The sequence below is a fragment of the Dasypus novemcinctus genome, chromosome 2 (assembly GCF_030445035.2).
Source record: "Dasypus novemcinctus isolate mDasNov1 chromosome 2, mDasNov1.1.hap2, whole genome shotgun sequence".
In the NCBI taxonomy this organism is placed as follows: Eukaryota; Metazoa; Chordata; class Mammalia; order Cingulata; family Dasypodidae; genus Dasypus; species Dasypus novemcinctus.
The window spans coordinates 52,824,126-52,844,337 of record NC_080674.1 but is presented as its reverse complement, the minus strand read 5'-3'; the positions used below and the strand labels follow the sequence as shown (position 1 = coordinate 52,844,337).

The 20,212-nt window shown below is 39.5% G+C and overlaps 1 protein-coding gene and 1 pseudogene across 2 annotated transcripts in view; both read right to left on the bottom strand.

Annotated features, from left to right (window-relative positions):
* The window catches only part of ITGA1 (integrin subunit alpha 1), a 186,422-nt gene that overhangs the window by 100,986 nt on the left and 65,224 nt on the right, over positions 1-20,212 (bottom strand). The gene's annotated exons all lie outside the window — the stretch shown is intronic.
* Positions 11,985-14,540, bottom strand: LOC131280659 (putative deoxyribonuclease TATDN2 pseudogene; annotated as a pseudogene).

Here is a 20,212-nt window from a genome sequence, read left to right as displayed (position 1 = left end):
AATAACTGAAATGAAAAATGCCCAGGAGGGTTTCAAAAGCAGATTGGAGTTTGCAGATAAAAGATTCAGTGAACTTGAAGACAAGACACATGAAATCAATCAGGCTGAGGAGCAGAGAGAAAAAAATACTAAAAGTGAAAAAAACCTAAGACAGCTATGGGTCACCATCAGGTAAACCAATACATGCATTATGGGAGTCCCAGAAGGAGAAGAAAGGGAGGAAAGGGCAGAAGGAATAGTCAAAGAAATAGTGAGAGAGAACTTCCTAAACATAGCAAAAGGTGTGAATCTGTACTTCTAGGAAGCTCCGAGAACACCATATAGGATAAACATGAAGAAAAATATATCCCATTGTATACTGATTACACTATCAAATGCAAAGGGCAAGAAGAGACTTCTGAAAACTGCAAGAGAAGAGCAATGTGCTGTGTACAAGAGAGATCTAATAAGATTGAGTACTGATTTCTCATCAGAAGCCATGGAAACAAGAAGGCAGAGGGTTGAAATATTTAAAGCACTCAAGGGAAACAACTGCCAGCCAAGAATTTCATATCTAGTGAGACTTCTTTTTCAAAAATGAGGGGGAGATTAAGACATTCTCAGATAAATAAGAAATTATGCACAACTAGAACTGCCCTACAAGCAATGCTAAAGGGAATTCTTCAGACTGAAATGGAAGGACGCTAGACAGTGGTTCAAAGCAGCATAAAGAAATAAAGACCTGTGGTAAAGGCAACTATTTGAGTAATTATAAATGCCAAAATTATTGTATTATTTGATATGTAGCTCCACTTCTTATTTCCTAAAGGTGGTAAAATAAAAATGCATAAAAAAGTAGTGATAGGGAAGCAGACTTGGCCCAAAGGAGAGGGTGTCCGCCTGCCACATGGGAGGTCCGCGGTTCACACCCCGGGCCTCCTTGACCCATGTGGAGCTGGCTCATGCGCAGTGCTGCTGCGTGCAAGGAGTGCCCTGCCATGCAGGGGTGTCTCCCAGGGTAGGGAGCCCCATGCGCAAGGAGTACGCCCAGTAAGGAAAGCCGCCCAGCACAAAAGAAAGTGCAGCCTGCCCAGGAATGGCGCCGCACACACGGAGAGTTGACACAAGATGATGCAACAAAAAGAAACACAGATTCCCAGTGCTGCTGATAAGGATAAAAGCGGTCACAGATGAACACACAGCAAATGGACACAGAGAGCAGACAACTGGGGGGGGGCAGGGGCAGGGAAAGGGAGAGGAAAAAAAAGTAGTGATAAATCTAGGTTTTTGGACATACAATAAGTAAAGATGTAAATGAAATATATGAAGCAAATATTGACAGACTTAAAGGAAGAAATTGACAGTTCCACATTAATAGCAGGAGACTTTAATATACCACATTCAATACAGATAGACCTTCTAGTCAGAAGATCAGTCAGGAAGTACAGGATTTAGTGATGTAGTAAACCAATGAGACCTAATATATATAGAACACTGTAACCAACAATAATAGAGTACACATTCTTCTTAAGAGAATATGGAACATTTGATATGTTGGTTCACAAAACATGTCTCAATAAATTAAAAAATATTGAATTCATAAAATGTATATTCTCCAACCACATGGAATGAACCTAGAAAACAATAACAGGAGAAATGGAAAATTCACAAATATATTGAAATTAAACAACATACTCTTAAACATTCGATGGGTTAAAGAGGAAATCGCAAGTGGAATTAGGAAATATCTTGAGATGAATGAACAAGAAAATACAACATACAAAAATGTATGGGATGCAGCAAAGGCAGTGTTGAGAAGGAAATTTATAGCTCTAATTTATTACAATCGAAAGAAGAAAGACTTCAAATCATTGAGCTAACCTCAAAACTGGGGGGGAAGTATTTGGAAAACACATATCTAGTAAAGGATTAATATCCAATATATAAAAAGAAATCCTTCTACTTAATAACAAAAAGTTAAACTACCCAATTTAAAAATGGGCAAAACACTTGAACAGACATCTCTCCAAAGAATAAATACAAATGGCCACAGAGTACATGAAAAGATACTCAACATCATCAGCCATCAGGGAAATGAAAATTAAAACCACAAGATACCATTTCACATCCATCAGAATGGCTGCTATTATTTTTTTTTAAGAATAGAAAATAACAGGTGTTGGAGAGGATATGGAGGAATAGGAACACTCATCCATTGCTGTTAACAATGTAAAAATGTGTAGCTACTATGGAAGATAGTTTGGCAGTTCCTCAAAAAGCTCAAAATAGAACTACGATATGACCTGGAATCCCTCTACTAGTTATTTACCCAAAGAATTGAAAACAGGGTCTTGAACAGATATTTGCACACCAACGCAATAGCAACATTATTCAGAATTGCTGAAAGATGGAAGCAACTGATGAATGGATAAATAAAATGTGATATATACACACAAGAAGGAGTGAAGTCCTGAACACATGTGACAATATGGATGCTTGAAGATACCGTGTGGAGTGAAGTAAGCCAGATATGAAAGGACATATATTGTATGAGCTCACCGATTTGAACCAATTAGAATAAATACAACCATAGATTCAGAATCTAGAATATAGGTTACAAGGGGACAAATTGGGGATAGGGAATGGGAAATTAAGGTTTAAAATGTACAGGGTTCCTATTTTGAATAATGAAAATGTTTTGGTAATGGATGGTGGTGATGGTAGCACAACATTGTGAATGCAGTTAACAGCACTGATATATATATCTGAATATCATTAAAAGGGGGAAATGTTAGATTGTATATATAGTAACAGATTTAAAAATAAAGAACAAAACTAAATCATGAGCTACACTATACAGATATTGAACCGTAAGTTAAACCATGGGATTTAATTAATAGTACAATTATAAAAATGTGCTATCATCAATTGTAACAAATGTTCCATCTCAATGCAAGGTGTTGGTGGTGGGGGTAGTATTGGAAATGCTCTATTTTATGCCCGTTGTTCTGTAAACCCACAACTTCTCTAGTAAAGAAAAAAGATTTAAGAATAGATAGGTGATAGATTCCAGAGTAGCATTTATATTTTGCATTATTACTTTTCATAATTTTTCATTGAGAGCTGAAATAATCAATTTTTATTGGTTAGGTCTGCTTTTTCATGTTAGTTTACAAATCAGATATGGAAGTACATATGAATTTTTCCCACACCTAAGTGATAATTTCATAGAGAAGTTAAGAAATAAATGCACTTGGGAAGCGGACTTGGCCCAGTGATTAGGGCGTCCATCTACCATGTGGGAGGTCCATGGTTCAAACCCCGGGCATCCTTGACCCGTGTGGAGCTGGCCCATGCGCAGTGCTGATATGTGCAAGGAGTGCCGTGCCACGCAGGGGTGTCCCCGCATAGGGGAGCCCTACGCACAAGGAGTGCGCCCTGTAAGGAGAGCCGCCCAGCGCGAAAGAAAGTTCAGCCTGCCCAAGAATGGCGCCACACACACGGAGAGCTGACACAACAAGATGGTGCAACAAAAAGAAACACAGATTCTCATGCTGCTGACAACAACAGAAGCGGACAAAGAAGAACAGTGAATAGACACAGAGAACAGACAACTGGGGTCGGGGGGGAGGGGAGAGAAATAAATAAATAAATTAATTAATTAAGGAAAAAAAGAAAGAAATATATGCACTTGACCATCATAAGACTTAATATTAGTATGTGTTAATTTGCAAGCAACTAGAAAATAAGGAAAATGATGAGATTCAGGGTAATCAATCACTTTTCATTTTTTTGACAGAATTATAAAACCACTCCAGCAATAATTAATAGAAATTATATAAGTATGCTTTGTTTTAGTTTCATCAAGCAATTTAATAACCTGTTGATGAGCTTTAAGGTACTGAGACCCACAGCTACTGATTCACTATTGGCTGAACAGCGGTATCTAAAGATAATGATTATTAATAACCAAAGAAGGACTCTAATGATGTGGCATAATGCCCTATACTTGGAATTGTCTTAGTCTACATCTTTATTAATAACTAGAGTGAAGATACAGAAAGCATAAAGCTCCTCATAGAGTAAATCAATATCCCTATTTGAGAATTCCAAAATATCTCAACATTATGGAACAATAAACAAGCTAGTTAAAATTTAATAAGAACCTAAGTAAACAACTTCACTGCATAATATTATCTATATCAGTACAGGATGTGGGAAACCGTACTTAATAAGAGTTCATATGAAAAAGGCATAGGGAATTTAATTGACCGAAAGTAAATGGGAGCCAAGAGTGCTAATGTGACCTTAGGCCGCATTGCTGTAAATAGATACCCTGATCAAGGAAGCTGATAGTCCCTCTGTGTTCCTCATTGATCAGGTTATGTCTGGAATCACGAAAATAAAAGGGACAAAGCCAAAATGGAATATATTTAGGAGACTATGACTTAGATGGTTACGACCTGGTAATTCTGTCAGTTGTGAGATGCTTGAGGGAAAGTTGGATATGCTTAGCATGGAGAAAAATGCCCAAAGGAGAGCTGAGAGGTTGAATAGAGATGCAGGTGGATAGGGCATAACATTTTTTAAAATTTAAATATTTGCAAGTCTGTTCTGTTGAAAAAAGATGGGGTTTATTTTGAGCAGGTAAGTTTGAGGAGAAAATAGTATTATTGGAAATAAGCTTTCTAAGAACTGTTAACCCTGAATTATTGAACAAACTCCCTAAAACATGGTTAAGATACAATGCCTTTGCAAAGCATTTTCTCATATGCATTAAGAACCAGAAAAATGTTCATTCCCTTTGTTGCATTTGAGATTATTTAAGAACTTCAAAAATAGAAGGATTATGTTTGTAAACTGGTCTGTTCCTCTGGGAACATTCACCTGAGATGTTTTTGATTAAATTACCTGTTAAGATTAGGGTTTTGGTTCGATTATGTCAGAAGGGCATGACTCATGGTTGAGTCCCTGCCCCCTTGGTGGGCTGGTATAAACTTACACTCACTGAAGAAGACACATAGGAAGGGATAAGGAGCTTCATAGACATGGAAGAGGGGAGAACTTGGTCATTTAAGTACTGCCATGTGACAGAAAGGAGAAGGCTCAAATAGCTGAAGCCCCAGGAGGAGAGATAAGCCCTATGCTAGCCTGCAGCTGAGATTTGAAGAAGCTGGGCCCATGGAGCCTTAAGAGGAATATGGCCCAATAGACCAGGCATCTTGCTTCAACTTGTCACAACAGACTTTGGTGAGAAAGTACCTCTTATGGTACCTTAAGTTGAACTCTTTAGGGCCTTGTAACTGTAACCCCAAATAAATACCCTTTATAAAAGCCAATGGATTTCTGGTACTTTGCATCAGCACCTGTTTGGCTAATATACTGTTTAACTCATTATTATTATTTATAGTAATATATCCTTTAAAAATAACCTAAAATATGGGAAAAAACTTAATGCATAATGATAATACTCAGATCTTTTTATATATATAGTAATGAAGGGTTAAAAGTAATATGATCAATGGTAGGAACTAATTAATTACAGCATTTTCCTTCTATAGAATATTATAGATTGTATGGTGGAATGAAAAATTATTTATGACTTAAAGGGTAGAAACAAATATATCAAATTATGTTCATTATACTCATTGTAATAGCAATGATAATAAGAGCTAACATTTGTTGATTTCTTATTATATGCTAGACACAGTTATAAGTCCTTTTCATGTATTAAGTCATTTCATCTTCTCCATGAAATAAAGCATGAACTTCCGAGTCAGACTTTCTGAGTTCAAATTCTGGTTTTGACATTTACTTGGCTATATATATTAGGACAAGTCAATTTCCCTCTCTGTGTTCTTAGTTTCCTCATCTGTAAAATGGAAAGAAGAGTTCCTATGTCACGGGATCATCATAGAAATGAATTAACATACCTAAAATGCTTAGAACAGTATTTAACTCATCGTATGTGCTAAGTGTTAGTTAATTTATTGTCCCCTTTTTTTAGATAAAGAAACAATTACATCTATGTAAACACATACATTAAAAAAGACCACACCAAAAACATAACAAATTTTGTTAAGGATTTATTATTCGTTTTTTTCAGTATTTTTAAGCTTTTTAAAAGCAATTGATTAAGTTCATTTTAAAGGTTAAAAAAAGGTTTAGAAAAAAGTAGTGAGCCTCCTGTTATAGAAAGTATACTACTCAGTCAAAGGGGTGCTGATGCAAAATACCAGAAATTGGTTGGTATAAAGGGTATTTATTTGGGGTAGGAGCTTACAGATACCAGGCCATAAAGCATAAGTTACTTCCCTCACCAAAATCTATTTTCACGTGTTGGAGGAAGATGGCTGCTGACATCTGCGAGGGTTCAGGTTTCCTGGGTTCCTCTGGGTTCAGCGCCTCTGTTTTCTCCACAAGGTCAGCTGTAGACTACCAGGAGAACTGCTCTGTCTCTCGCACTGAGGCTCCAGCCTCAGCATCAAACTCCAACATCAAAAACCCTTAACTCTGTCCTTTGCCAGGCCTTTTAGTCCCCACCCACCAAAGGGTGGGGACTTAATGCCCTACTGGCACAAGAGGTGTACATAATTACTTAATCAAGTAAACCTATGAATCCAATATAGTCTCATATGCCCAGAGGAAAAGATCAATTTACAAACATAATCCAGTATTTCTTTTGGGAATTCATAAATAATATAAAACTTCTAGACTTCACCCTCTGAATTACAAAAAGACATTACAACATTAAAAAAAAACAAAAACCTTAAATCAGTTACCAATGTAAGTACAAAATCATATCACAATTAATTTAAAGAAATACAGTTTGTCTTGGGGTCAAGTCCTGTCTGCTACAGACCTCTGAAACTTACTAAACAATTCATTTACTTCCAATACATAAATGGACAGACAAATGCTAAACATTTTCATTACAATAAGGAGAAATTGGGGGGAAACATGAGTCACAGTTTCTCTACAGTTCAGTAGACCTGCGGGGAATCCTCTGTTTGATTTCAAAGTCTGGGAGTCATTCTTAAGAAGGTTGTTTCTTTTCCTTGGGGCATATGGGGACCCACCCTTTCCACTGGCTTGCCCAATCATCATTTTCTTGGTTCCACCCTCATCAACCATCTGGGTGTTGACCAAGCTCCAGACCTCTCCCTCCAAGTGTTGGGGTGATTGCCACAGCTTACCCAATCCTTGGGTTAGAGTCTTAACCCTCCTAGTACAGTGATGTAAAGACAACATTCCCCCTAACCTTTGGCATACAGGCTCAATCCTCTCAGGGCAGTGAGCTGACCACCTGGCCTTCCCTAATCTTTGGGAGATAGGTTCATCCCTCTCAGACTTGTGGAAAGCTGACCTTAACTGCCCTAATCCTTGAGGAATCTGCTCCACCCTCTCTGCACCCTGAGGGAGCAAAACTCTCCCAGAACATCAGGCAGGAACATCCACCCTCTTTAACTGCTGCAGCAAACTCACCCTCTCTGTACACATGGGTAAGGTTCTTCTCTTGGCCCAAAGTGATGTCCTAATTCCAGATCTCAGCTTCCATGGTTTTCCTCTTGAATTCATTTCCCCTTCAATCTCTCCTTTCCATGTACCTTTTATTCCAGGATGAAAATGGTTTTGTTCATACAGTTCTCTCAAAAAGTCTGGGGTTTAGCATGCAGGAAGCAGGGGTCCAAGCAATCAGACAGTAAGACAAGTCTTTCTGACATAACTGCATCTTCAATCCTGACTTACAAGTTCCAAGTTTGGTTAAGTCCTCCAGTTGGGCACTTTCATCTGGGAGCCTGATTTCCAGAAGCTTGGATTTTTCAGAATCAGTTTCTGTTTTCTTTGTGCCCAGCAGTTCAGTACTTAGCTTATCTTGCTCATCTAGCATTTTGCTATAAGCTGCAAACAGAAGCCAAGCCACATTCTCTGGGTTTACTTTGCAAATTTCTTCAGCTAAATGCTCAGGTTTGCCATTTTCAAATTCTGCCATCCATAAAACACCAGAAGTTAATCTTGTTAAATTCTCTGCAACTTTAAAACACGGATTGCCTTTCCTCTAGTTTCCAATAATAGTTTCGTCATTTACTTCTAAGGAGTCATAAAAAGTCTTTTAGCATCCATATTGTTATCAACAGTCTCTTGAAAGTATCTACGCCTTTTCCATGAAGCATTTCCAATTCCTCCAAAAAATACCCCTTACCCATTTATAAAACTGTTCCAGCATTTTGGAATTGCAAAAGCACTTCCCCACTCCTCAGTACCAAATTCTGTATTAGTCAGCCAAAGGGGTGCTGATGCAAAATACCAGAAATGGGTTGGTTTTTATAAAGGGTACTTATTTGGGGTAGTTGCTTACAGATACCAGGCCATAAAGCATAAGTTACTTTCCTCGCCAAAGTCTACTTTCATGTGTTGGAGCAAGATGGTTGCCAATGTCTAAGAGAGTTTAGGCTGGGTTCCTCCCTTCCAGGGTCTTGCTTCTCTCTGGGTTCTGGGTTCTTCTCTTCCTGGGGTTCCAGCTTAAGGCTTCAGCATCAAACTCCAATATCAAAGCTCTAACATCAAAAACCCTTAACTCTTTCCTTTGCCATGCCTTTTATCTGAGAGTCCCCACCCACCAAAGAGTTCCCTACTGGCACAAGAGGTTTACATAATTACTTAATCAAATAAACCTATGAATCCAATATAATCTCATATGCCTAGAGGAAAAGATCAGTTTACAAACATAATCCAATATTTCTTTTTGGGATTCATCAAGTTAAGGAGAGAAACACTAATGCATATTAAGAACATTCTACATGTTCAGTATTTATTCCAGGCTCCGGGGATATGAAAATAGATAAAACACAATTTTTGGGTTGCTTAAAACTTTGTGGGAGGAGTTAAATAAATAACAAGTGTACTATTACAAACAGGTCTGAACTTGGTGAAAAGATAGCAAAGTCCCAGCAACAAGAAAGCATACCATTCTTTTGATAAGTGCAAGTAGTTCAGAATAGCTAGATAAACACTGAGGCTGTTGAGGCAAACAGGGCCCAGATCATAAAGTTCTTATCATCTATTGTGATTAAGTTCTTGTGTCAACTTGGCGCAGTTTTGGTGTCTGGTTGTTTGGTCAAGAAAACATTGGCCTGATTGTTACTGTGAGGACATTCTGTGGACTTAAATCATCAATATGTTGATCACTTCTATGGCTGATCACATCTACAATCAACTGAGAAGATTGCCTTCCATCTCTTCTAATCAGTTGAAAACTTTAAAAGGAGAAGTGATGAAGGAGAAGTGATGATTTCAGCAGTCAGAAGAGATCCTTTCTATCTCTGTTTCACCCAGTCACCTTCTCCTGGGGAATTCATCAAAAACTTTCATTGGAGTTTCAAATTTATACCCTGCCCTACAGATTTTGGAGTTGTACATCTCCACAGTTGCATGAGACAATTATAAAAATCTCATAATATTTACAGATGTCTCCTTTCAGTTCTGTTTCCCTAGAGAACTCTACATGATACAGCCTTGGTGTCAGGAGAGTGGTGTGCTGCCACTGCAAATACCAAAATGTGGAAACAGCTTTGGAATTGGTTAATAGGTTGAGGCCATAATTTGTGAGCTGTTTATAGAAATAGCTTTGATTGCTTTGCCAAGACTTAGGAGAAATATGGATGTTAAAGGTACTTCTGATGAAGGCTGAGACAGAAACGATGAAATATGTTATTGGAAACTGGAAGAAAGGTGATCCTTGTTTTAAAGTTGCAGAGGTGTTGGCAAAATTGAGTTCTGATGTAGAATGGAAGGCAGAAATTGAAAGCGATGAGTTTGGGTATTTAGCTGAGGAGATTTCCAAGCTAAGTGTGCAAAGTGCAGCCTTGTTTCTCCTGGCAGCTTATAGCAACATGCAAGATGAAAGGGATGAACTGAGAACTGAACTCCTGGACAGAAAGAAAACAGTAATTGATTTAGTTTGAAACATTCTGAGTTTTTGGAAAATGAATCTGTAGAGAATAGTGCTCCATGTGAGTGTCTCACTGAACATGGGTCCAGTCAGTGAGTTAAGTACAAGTCACGACTGGAGATGGAGTTATCCCAGGAAGAATCTGAGGAAAATCCTACAGTCTGATGGTTTGGATCCCTGTGTGCTACATGTGAAAATGACAAGTTTTTTGAGAGTTCTCTATGAATGGAACCACTGCTAGCCTGGACTAAAAGAAACAGAACAGGGACAGATTGAAAGAAAAATCACTTCAAAGGCAGAACCACGGAGCTGAGGACTGAATTGAAGACGTCTTCTTGGACCAAAAGTGTGGACTCACTCATGCGTATGGAAAAAGTGAGTATAATTCAGCACTTGAAGAGGGCAGGCCTTCTGACCCATTGGTCAGGAAAAATGTTACCACCCCAGTTTTCTCAGATGCCAGGGGAATTGAAGAGTGTCTGCCTACCACCCTGATGCTTAAAGAGGGTGGATGGTGAGGGAAGTAACTTATGTTTTATGGCCTGGTATCTGTAAGCTCCTACCCCAAATAAATACCCTTTATAAAAATAAAACAAAACAAAACAAAAAAAAAGAGGGTGGAACCTTCACCCCAGCATTCAGGGAGAGCATGGCCACTGTGCAAGCACTTAGAATAAGTGGGGCTGCTGTTTCATCAGGCCCAGAGGACAAAACATCATTCCATAGATGACTCTCAGAACTTGAAATCTAATGGCGGATGCCTTGCAAGTTTTGGGGACTGTTTGGAACCTGAGACCCCTTTTTGCTTTGTTTCTTCCTATGAGAATGGGAATGTTCATCCTATGCCTATCCTTTCTTTGTATATTGGAAGCAGATAGCTTGTTCTGTAGGTTTCACAGGTCCTCAGTATGAGGGGAACTGTGCCCCTGGACAGACAACACCTCCAACTGATTTTGATGAAACTTTATATTTAGTATTGTTACTGAAATGACTTAAGGCTTTTGGAACATTGTGATGGAATGAATGTGTTTTGGATATAGAAAGAACATGCTTTTTTGGGGTCCAGAGAGTGGAGTGGAGTGGTGTAAAGCTGTCTGTAATCCAGAAAAACATGGTCTTGAATTGAATCCATTCCTGTGGGTGGGTCTTGAATTGAATCCATTCCTATTATAAGTAGGAGCTTTTGATAAGGCTACTTCAGTTAAGATGTGACCCAATTCAATATGAATGGGTCTTAATCCTCTTCCTGGAACCCATTATAAGAAAACGAAATTCAGATAAAGAGATAAAGTCAGGGAAGAAAACATCTGGAGGCAACAAAATCCAGAAGACAAGGGAGAGACCAGGAAATACTGCCATGTTCCAAACCATGTGGCAGAGAGCCAAGGATCACTGGCAGCCAGTCTTTGTGAAGAAAGCCTTGGTGGTACATTGATTTGGATATTTTCCTGGCCTCAAACTATAAACTAATAAATTCTCATTGTTTAAGGCAAGCCATTTTATGGTAGCTGCTTTAAGCAGCCTGAGAATGTAAAACATCTACCTTAAGGAATTTGGATTTATTATCTGGAGGAGGAAATAGAGAATTACTGAAGCTTTTTAAACTGAGATATGACATGTTCAAATTTTTGATTTATAAAGATTGCTTGCAGTGTCATGAATAAACTGGATATTGAATGTAATTTTCTCCCATTTGCAACTGAGCTGGCCCTATGATTTGCTATGATCAATAGAATGCACTGAAATAACATGATGACTTCTGAGGTGAGATCATAAAATGTCTTGAAGATTCTACACCACCTTTTGGAAATCTGAGGCCACCATGATGTAATGAAGTTCAGTCCAGCCTAATGGAGAATGCAAGGCCGCACAGAGGAGAATTGATGCTTGACTCCACAGTCAAAATGAACTGCTAGACATGTGAGCAAAGTCACCAGGGACTCTCCAGTCCCAGTTGAAGCACCAGAAGACTGCAGCCACATGAATGAGCCAAGGCAGTAGGGGAACCAACCATTCACTCCTCAGAATGATAGGAAATGATAAATCATTGTGGTTTTTTTTTTTTTTTTTTTTTTTAAAGATTTATTTATTTATTTATTATTCCCCTCCCCCGGTTGTCTGTTTTTCTGTGTCTTTTTGCTGCGTCTTGTTTCTTTGTCCGCTTCTGTTGTCGTCAGCGGCACGGGAAGTGTGGGTGGCGCCATTCCTCGGCAGGCTGCTCCCTCCTTCGCGCTGGGCGGCTCTCCTTATGGGTGCACTCCTTGTGTGTGGGGCTCCCCTACGCGGGGGACACCCCTGTGTAGCACGGCACTCCTTGCGCGCATCAGCACTGCGCATGGGCCAGCTCCACACGGGTCAAGGAGGCCCGGGGCTTGAACCGCGGACCTCCCATGTGGTAGACGGACGCCCTAACCACTGGGCCAAAGTCCGTTTCCCTTATTGTGGTTTTAAGCCACTACATTTTGGAGTGATTTGTTATGCAGCAACAGCTAAGTGAAACAGGAAGGGAAGGTATAGTTTTGACGTACTTTTTTTTTCTTCCTAGGAAACAGTAGCTATAGTCCTCTAGTGAGATTTACAGTAGTGGGGTATGGGCTTGAGGAATGTGATGAAGATGACAGGGCGGGGTAGGCAGTGCCTCTGACCTAGATGAAGTAGGTTAAAGCTGGTCAGGTTAAAGGAAAAAAAAAAAAAAAAAAGAAATAAGAAAAAAAAATGCTGATCAGGGATGTTTAAGAAAACGTTTTTCTACATTGAATGGGAGATAGACCTCCAAAGCCATTCCAGTTCTAAGATTCCACCATATGAATAGAACAAATATAGGGCTTCACACAACCACAGTCTATCCTCTGGACCCCAAAAAGACATGTTCTTTTTATATGCAAAACATATTCTGTCAGTACAATCTATCAGTGTGTAAGGATTCCACAAGTCAGAGATGCAGCCCTGAAATCCCTTAGGGATGGAGATGCTGTAAATTTTTCAGAACTTAGAAAAGGTCCCTTTGAAAGACAACTTGGAATAAAGCATGTCCAAATGACAATGAGTGTCAATGAAACCCTCCTTGAGGCTTGGCTCCCGGTGGCTCCTTGGCAGAAAGCTACATATGGAGCCAGAGGCATGTCCTCCACAAGGACATGGTGGCACCTCCTCTTGGAATGTTCTTTTCTCCTTCACCTCTTCTTCTGAATCTCTACAGAAATGAAATGCACAAGAATTCTGGGATATGTCTTCCTCTGTTGCCTCCAGGTCTCTAGACCTGTTTTGGGAGCTCACTGTAGAGTTGGGGAAATACTCACTCAGGAGGCTCCTGCTGCTTTTCCCAGCCTGGAATGTGTCATTGCTGCTGTTGCCCATGGAGAAGTAGCCAGAAGGCTTGGGTCTGCTGATCCAGTAACTGGCATAGTCACACCAAGGACTACTGTACAAATGAGGTGGGTACATGACATAGTAGTAAAGGGAGAAGGGTCTAAAACTACCAAGAGGAAACTGGCTTCTCGAGAGATCTGACAGTCACATCAGACCAGTCATTTTCTGAAGAGGGATGCTCTATCACCACCTCCCTTTCTTGAGGCTTTTGTGTTATGAATGAGAATCACAGACATCGAAAATGTTGTGGCTGGAGAACTTTTATCAATGACTGTCCTCTGGTAATCAAATCACTGGTCACCGTACTAGGTTACTCCTGAGAGTCTATAATCACTCTCCTGTCACAGAAGCTGCTCTTCTCTATCACAGTCTTTTTCTCCTCCTCTCTGGCCTTTGGGACTGATGCTTTCTCTTTCTTAGGAGCAGAGACCATGACATCCCTCTCAGTCTTTCTCCATGGCTGGAAAACTCCCTCCTGTGCTTGGTTCTGCCCTGGCGGCAGCCTCTCCCTTTCCTTTTTTTTTTTTTTTCCCTCTTTATTTTTTTTTAAATGTTACATTAAAAAATATAAAAGGACCCCATACACCCCTCCACCCCCCTCACTCCACTCCTTCCACATCAACAACCTCTTTCATCATCATGGGATATTCATTGCATTTGGTGAATACATTTTGGAGCACTGCTGCACCACATGGATAGTGGTTTACATTGTAGTTTACACTCTCCCCCAGTACACCCAGTGGGCCATGGCAGGACATACAATGTCCAGCATCTGTCCCTGCAGTACCACCCAGGACAACTCCAAGTCCTGAAAATGCCTCCACATCTTATCTCTTCTTCCCTCTCCCTACCCTCAGCAGGTACCGTGGTCACTCTCTCCACATCAATGCTACAATCCCATTCCTTTTCGGCAATGATTTTCCCAGGATGCCCTGGATAGCCTTCAGGTAGATCACTGTAAAGCCTTGGTCTCGACGTCCATCCTCCTCTGGACCTTGTTTGGTTCTTCGGTCGTATCATTTTGACCCTCAGTTTCAGCTTAAGGCAGCAGGCGTCTTCCTACAGAGAAACTATTTCTTCTAGAGACGTGCTGGCAGAGCACAGAGTTCGATTTAGTTTGAAATACAAAGCCCTTTGGAGATAGCAAAGCTCTTGGAAAGACGACAGGGCGTTTTAGGGACTGCACATGGTGCCGGGAACTGAGGCCCCTGGTCAGGCACGTGGCCCGCAGGGGGGCAGTCAAGTGCGGGCCGCGGAGCGCCGACCTGCTCCCGCCCACCAGCCGTGGGCCGGATCGCGCCGAGCAGCCCCTCTGGAGGCCGCGGTGTCCCGTCGGCGCCTCGGGGCAGCGCCCGGGGCCACCAACGCCGCGGCCCAGCCCACAGCTCGCCGCCCCGCTCACAGGCCTTCGCGGCGCCCACCCCCAGGAACGAACCCTCACCCCCAGGAACGAACCCTGAGGCCCGCGGTCGGGCCGAGCCTGGACAGCATTTTAATAATTAAGATACTGTGAAAGTACAAGGAGGGAGGGGCGACTGGCAAAAGCCCAGTAGCCCAGGATTGAGAACAGATTAGCGGAACATATGGCAGAGAACAATTGTATAATTTTCTATCTTTTTCTAGGAGCCCTGATGGCAAGCATGGAACCCTTAAAGGTATATAAATATTGTACCACTTTTATCTTGAATAAGCCTCACTTTCTCCAGTCTGCATATAAATGACACAATTCTAGAACCGTGTCAGCATAGGGTTTATGGAATTTCTGAAAACTCCAGAATTCCCAGTCTCCATTATTTTGCTCTACTTTTCCCCACATGATGATATAATCTACCTGGTTACTGAGTTTATTCTTTCTTTTCCACTTCACTCCAGTAGAATATAAGCTCCACAATGGCAGGAATTTTTGTCTCATTTGTTCACTTACACATCTCTAGTGCCCAGAACAGTGCCATGTACATAATAAACATTCAGTAAGTATTTATTGAATGAATTAGTCAATGACTGTGTCAGCTACTCTAGGAATCTGAATAAGGCAGAGCTGGAGAGTTTAGACTCATGGAACTGTCTGAGGGATAAAAATTGTGAAGTCTTTTTCCATTTTACAGGCTGAATATTTTCTTAAGCAAAATGCCATACATGCCGTTGGGTGACACATGAGTCAATTTCCACAGGTTAAGAGTCTGGAGACTCCTTGGTGTTAGAGGGAAAGAATTGGCTGAGCAGTCAGAAGACTGGGTTCCAAGTCCAGACCCTGTCACTTAGTTACTATATTAAACCTTTGGCAATACTCATTTTCTGAGTTCTAGTTTCCTGTCTAGAAAACAAGGACAATAACAATATCTGTCCAAACCTGCAGGGTCAAAGTGCAGACTTAAGACAGACTGCTTCAAAACTCTGGGTACTGTTACTTTAAAATTCACTGCCAGTTGGCTATAACTTACTACATCTTACTTCAATCAGACTTTGCTTTTTATTTCATGTCTTTGCATGATCTGTCTGTAGATAGAGAAGATAGAATGTCCTAAATCTCATTACGGATCTCTAGAGAGACACCTGCTGGACTCAAAGATCACCAAAGTAATAGAAAAATCTGTAATTCTTCAATTATAATAAAATTTAGTAAATGGAGAAATTTTTGCTATTTATAATAGTCATTCTTGCTATTATGACCATTATCATATTTATCTGAAGAGTTGCTGGTCTCTCACTTCTGTGTTTCATGTTCATCTTTTTGTGTCCCTGTAAAAGAGAGTTTCCTGAGGCATGGTGTCTCATATTTATATTATTTCATAAACACTCCTTTCTCTTAACTCTTTCTTGATGCCTAATACATAGGCCAGGCCACAGTCATTATCCGAGTGCCAAGCACCCATGCCAGACACTTAAAATAAATAAATGGAGTATTTGGTCATTTTAAGGAATGAATCTACACAGTGTTGTATTAGCTTCAGTGCTTTCAGTCATTTAAGGCAGGAGGGTAGAAATGAGGTGAGCCAAAGAAATGACAAGTTTGGCAAAGAGGAAATTTCAACTTCAAAAGTCTTTATAAACAATGTAGAATAAATATTATATTAGAATCTGTATGAGAAAATTTGATAGAACCTTTAAAAAGCCTTTTCTTCCCAAGCTCAAATAGGCTTTGTTTAAATATTTGGTTGTGTGACAATGATGGCTTTCCCTGGAGAATAGAACTCTGTCATTCAACAGATTTTGTCTGCACGCCTTCTCTTTGGGAAGAATAGATTCTCATAGAGTCACACAGATTGAAAACTTGGTCCTTTTGTAAAAACAACAAATGGTGAAAGACAGATTTACTACATTGTGAACATTTGAGGTACGTTTGGGAGCAGGGATAGTCTAAACTACTTGCTTCTTTTCCAGTTTTTGATATTAGAAACTCTTTATCATTTTCCAAATAAACTATCAGATTCTAAGATGATGGGCGACAGTGGTCAGGACTGATTTGAACCTAGGCAGAGCCCGTGGCTACAAGTGCCTGTCATCTGGTGAGCCTCACTAGCTTCTTCCTTCCACTAATTTATCTCCCTAACTTGCTTTCCTTGTGCCAGCGGCTACTCTCAAAGTTACTGCAAAATTTCCACATTGAAAACCTTTAATAGTCACTGTACAACAAACTGTAGTCACATACAGAAATCAAGATATATTCTCTGCACTCAAGAAACTTGCACTCAAATAACAAAGTCAAACCCAACCACAATTGGACTCGAATATTTGTGTGATTCATGGTTGTACAACTGGAAAGATGCATCATAGGATTTATGTCTCTTTCTTACACTCTTGTATCCCTGGTGTCCAGATCAATGCTTAACACAAAATAGGCATTCAATAAATGTTTGCTAAATGATTCTAATATATGGCAAGTACAAATTCTAACAAAAATGCAATCTTAGGATATAGGGATTCAGTTGATATTATAATGAATTCTAATTAGGGGAGATCTAGGAGGGGCTCATAGGGGAGGGGGCAATAAAGTGAGTAGGATTTCCAGAGAGAGAGAATAGATGGAAAAGAGTAGAAAAGAGGTAGGAAAGCTTGTGGTGAGCTGGAGTGCAGATATTCTGAAGGGAAGTGGTAGAAGTCTCACCTGGAAGGGACTGGGGTCCAATCATGATTTATTTGTATTTTGGGTTAATAAATTTGGGTCTCATTTCATTGGAAAGTTGGCATAGATGAAAGCCCATGAATGGCATAAGTAACTAGTAACCTTACCTGGCAAAAAGCAGGGTCCTCTAGGGAAAAGGCATGAGGCCAACATATCTTGAGATACTGGGTTGGGGATTGGCTAGGAAAGTATCTGCAACTTGGAACTCTACCTAGAAAAGGCAGTCCTGCTAAAGCCACTGAAGCCCCCATGAGTGGTTGCTTGAACATCGACCAAAAAGGCAAGCTAGAAGGAATAGAAGCAAAAGAACTACAGGGAGTGGAAGGCCCCACACCAATACTTAATAGTTTCCCATTTGGCTGAGATGTTGCAATGATGGTTATTACCACTAAACCCAGAAGTCTTGTGGAATAGTGAACACATTTATTTTCTTCAAAGGAAAATTATTAAACCAATTATGCTCTTTCTGAATCCTTCTGAACCACACTGTAATTACTTGAATGCTCCAGCTCATGCTAACCATAATGAACAATGGCTGATCTTAATCAGGAGTATAATGTGTTCTGCTACTGAGAAAACATGTGATTTCTGAGTCAGACATATAAACTAAATTATGCTTCACAGTAAACTTCTGAAAACTAAAAGGAACATAAAATCTACCTTTTAAAAAAAATTTAATTATTTCAAAAAGAAAGCAGTGCTCTTTAAATATATACACTGCACTTGTAATGGGTCAACAAGTGCTCCTTCTTTAGGCATACTCTAACCAAGATGGAACAGGATGCTTTTATTTTTAAAATCTGATGTTGATGCACTTCTAAAACATGAGCAGTAAACAGGATTTACAAAGGTGACCACCTCTAGCAAATAACAAAATGTTCTCTGAAATATGTCAAGTACTCCATAGTTCATTCCTTAAAGTAAGTCTGCATTCTTTCTCATTTTATAATCACTTACAGAGTACCCAAACCTGTTTCTACAATTTATTTTGAATTACCAGTGCTAGGATTTCTTTAAAACAATATGCTGCTACCATGCCATCCTAAAAGGTTCGGATATTTAGCTTTTTGTAGTTTATTTTCAATTCAGTTGGCCAAATCTTTTTGTTTGTCCTGATATTTCAGAACTCTGCATAACATAATTGTAAATATGGAATGTAAAATGGAAATAGTCTGACATCCATATACATTCAAATGTTCACAAACTTTCACAGACATATTAATATGTAAAGTCTAGTACTTACCACAAAGACAGTTATTATCAACATTTACTTTTTAGTATAGCTGTAATAAAGAAAAAAGCACTAGACTGAGTGTGGAAAAGACTTGAATTCTACTTTCATCTCTGGCACTAAGTAGTTGCATTTCCCTAGGAGAATCATTTTTAAGTTCATTTTTTTATGTGTCAGTTTCCTCACTGATGGTAATAGGCTCTTATATTAGATTCAGTTGTTCAGACAATACATAATCATTAAGTGCAGATTATATTTAGGACCTGGTGCTAGATGCTGGAGAAAGAGTAGGTTTGGGAGTGGGCACCAAATATAGCCATTGCTTTCCAGCTGATTCCTTAATATATTAATTTCTACCTCTAATCTGTATTCCACTTTGAGACAACTTCTTGATAAAATGGATTTTCCTTCCAACATACATATCTCTGTTAATGACTACCCATTTTCCAATGAGCAATTTAGAAATTTTGGACCTCTGACTTCTCCTTTACCTTCATTTGCCATTTTCAAGCCTCCACCAACACTTATTGATTCATCTAAATATATCATGGGTTATATCTTTCCTTTATTCCAGTTGCCCCCCTTAGGCCTCATCCCTTAAACACAGGATACTGTTCTTCCTTGCCTGTAGATTTCCCAGATTTCAGACTTTCCCTTCTCCAATTCAATCAACATTTAGTTTCCCAAGCTAAGTTTCAAACAATGGCTTCTCAATGCCCTCTATGAAGGTCTCTAATCTCCTTTGTCTGGCTTTTAAAGTCTTCCATCATCTTTCCCCACCCTAACGTTCCAAAGTCAGGTTTGTTTGGTTACACCATACTCACTTATTTTCAAGTCTATCCCCTTGCTTATGTGGCTTGTAAAGTTGGAGTGACATGTCTTCTCTTAAAGACTGAGTCCAAGGATCACCTCTTCTTACAAATTAAGAATCTAACCTTTTTGAACTCCATTGAATTTACAGTCTTGCCTCATCATTTGGCACTATTTTTTTATTCCTGACTATCCATATATGTCAATAACATTTACTCTCCTTCATTATAAGCTTTTATACTTGCTTTATCCTTATGTCCCCCACAGAATTTAGCCTAATGCCAGACACATAGGCTATATTACATAAATACTCATTGATTGATTGCCCGACATTTATGCTATGGCTGAAGACTAAACTCTAAATAACCCACCAACATTTGCACAGATAGAAGTAGGCTAGATTTCATGTGTGAGTCAAGATGCATAAGATATGGTCTTATTAATTAACAGTTTCTCACAAATGTTCATAGAATTCTGAGTAGTACATACCGTGTTCCAGTTTATTACATAGCTGTGCACAAAGATAAGCCTGACCAGTTGGTCCAGTCACCATTATTTTCCCAGAGATAGAGTTCTCTGAATTGCAAGCATAATGTCTAAAAGAATAAAATTGGAATCTAGAGGACTGACCTTAAATATTCAACCTTAAAAAAATGAGAGAGTGTTGGATAGAAGGACAGAGGATTTAAAAACTTACACTGTGTTATCAAATTTCTCGGCTGAGGTATACAAGGAGAGAGGAAGATGG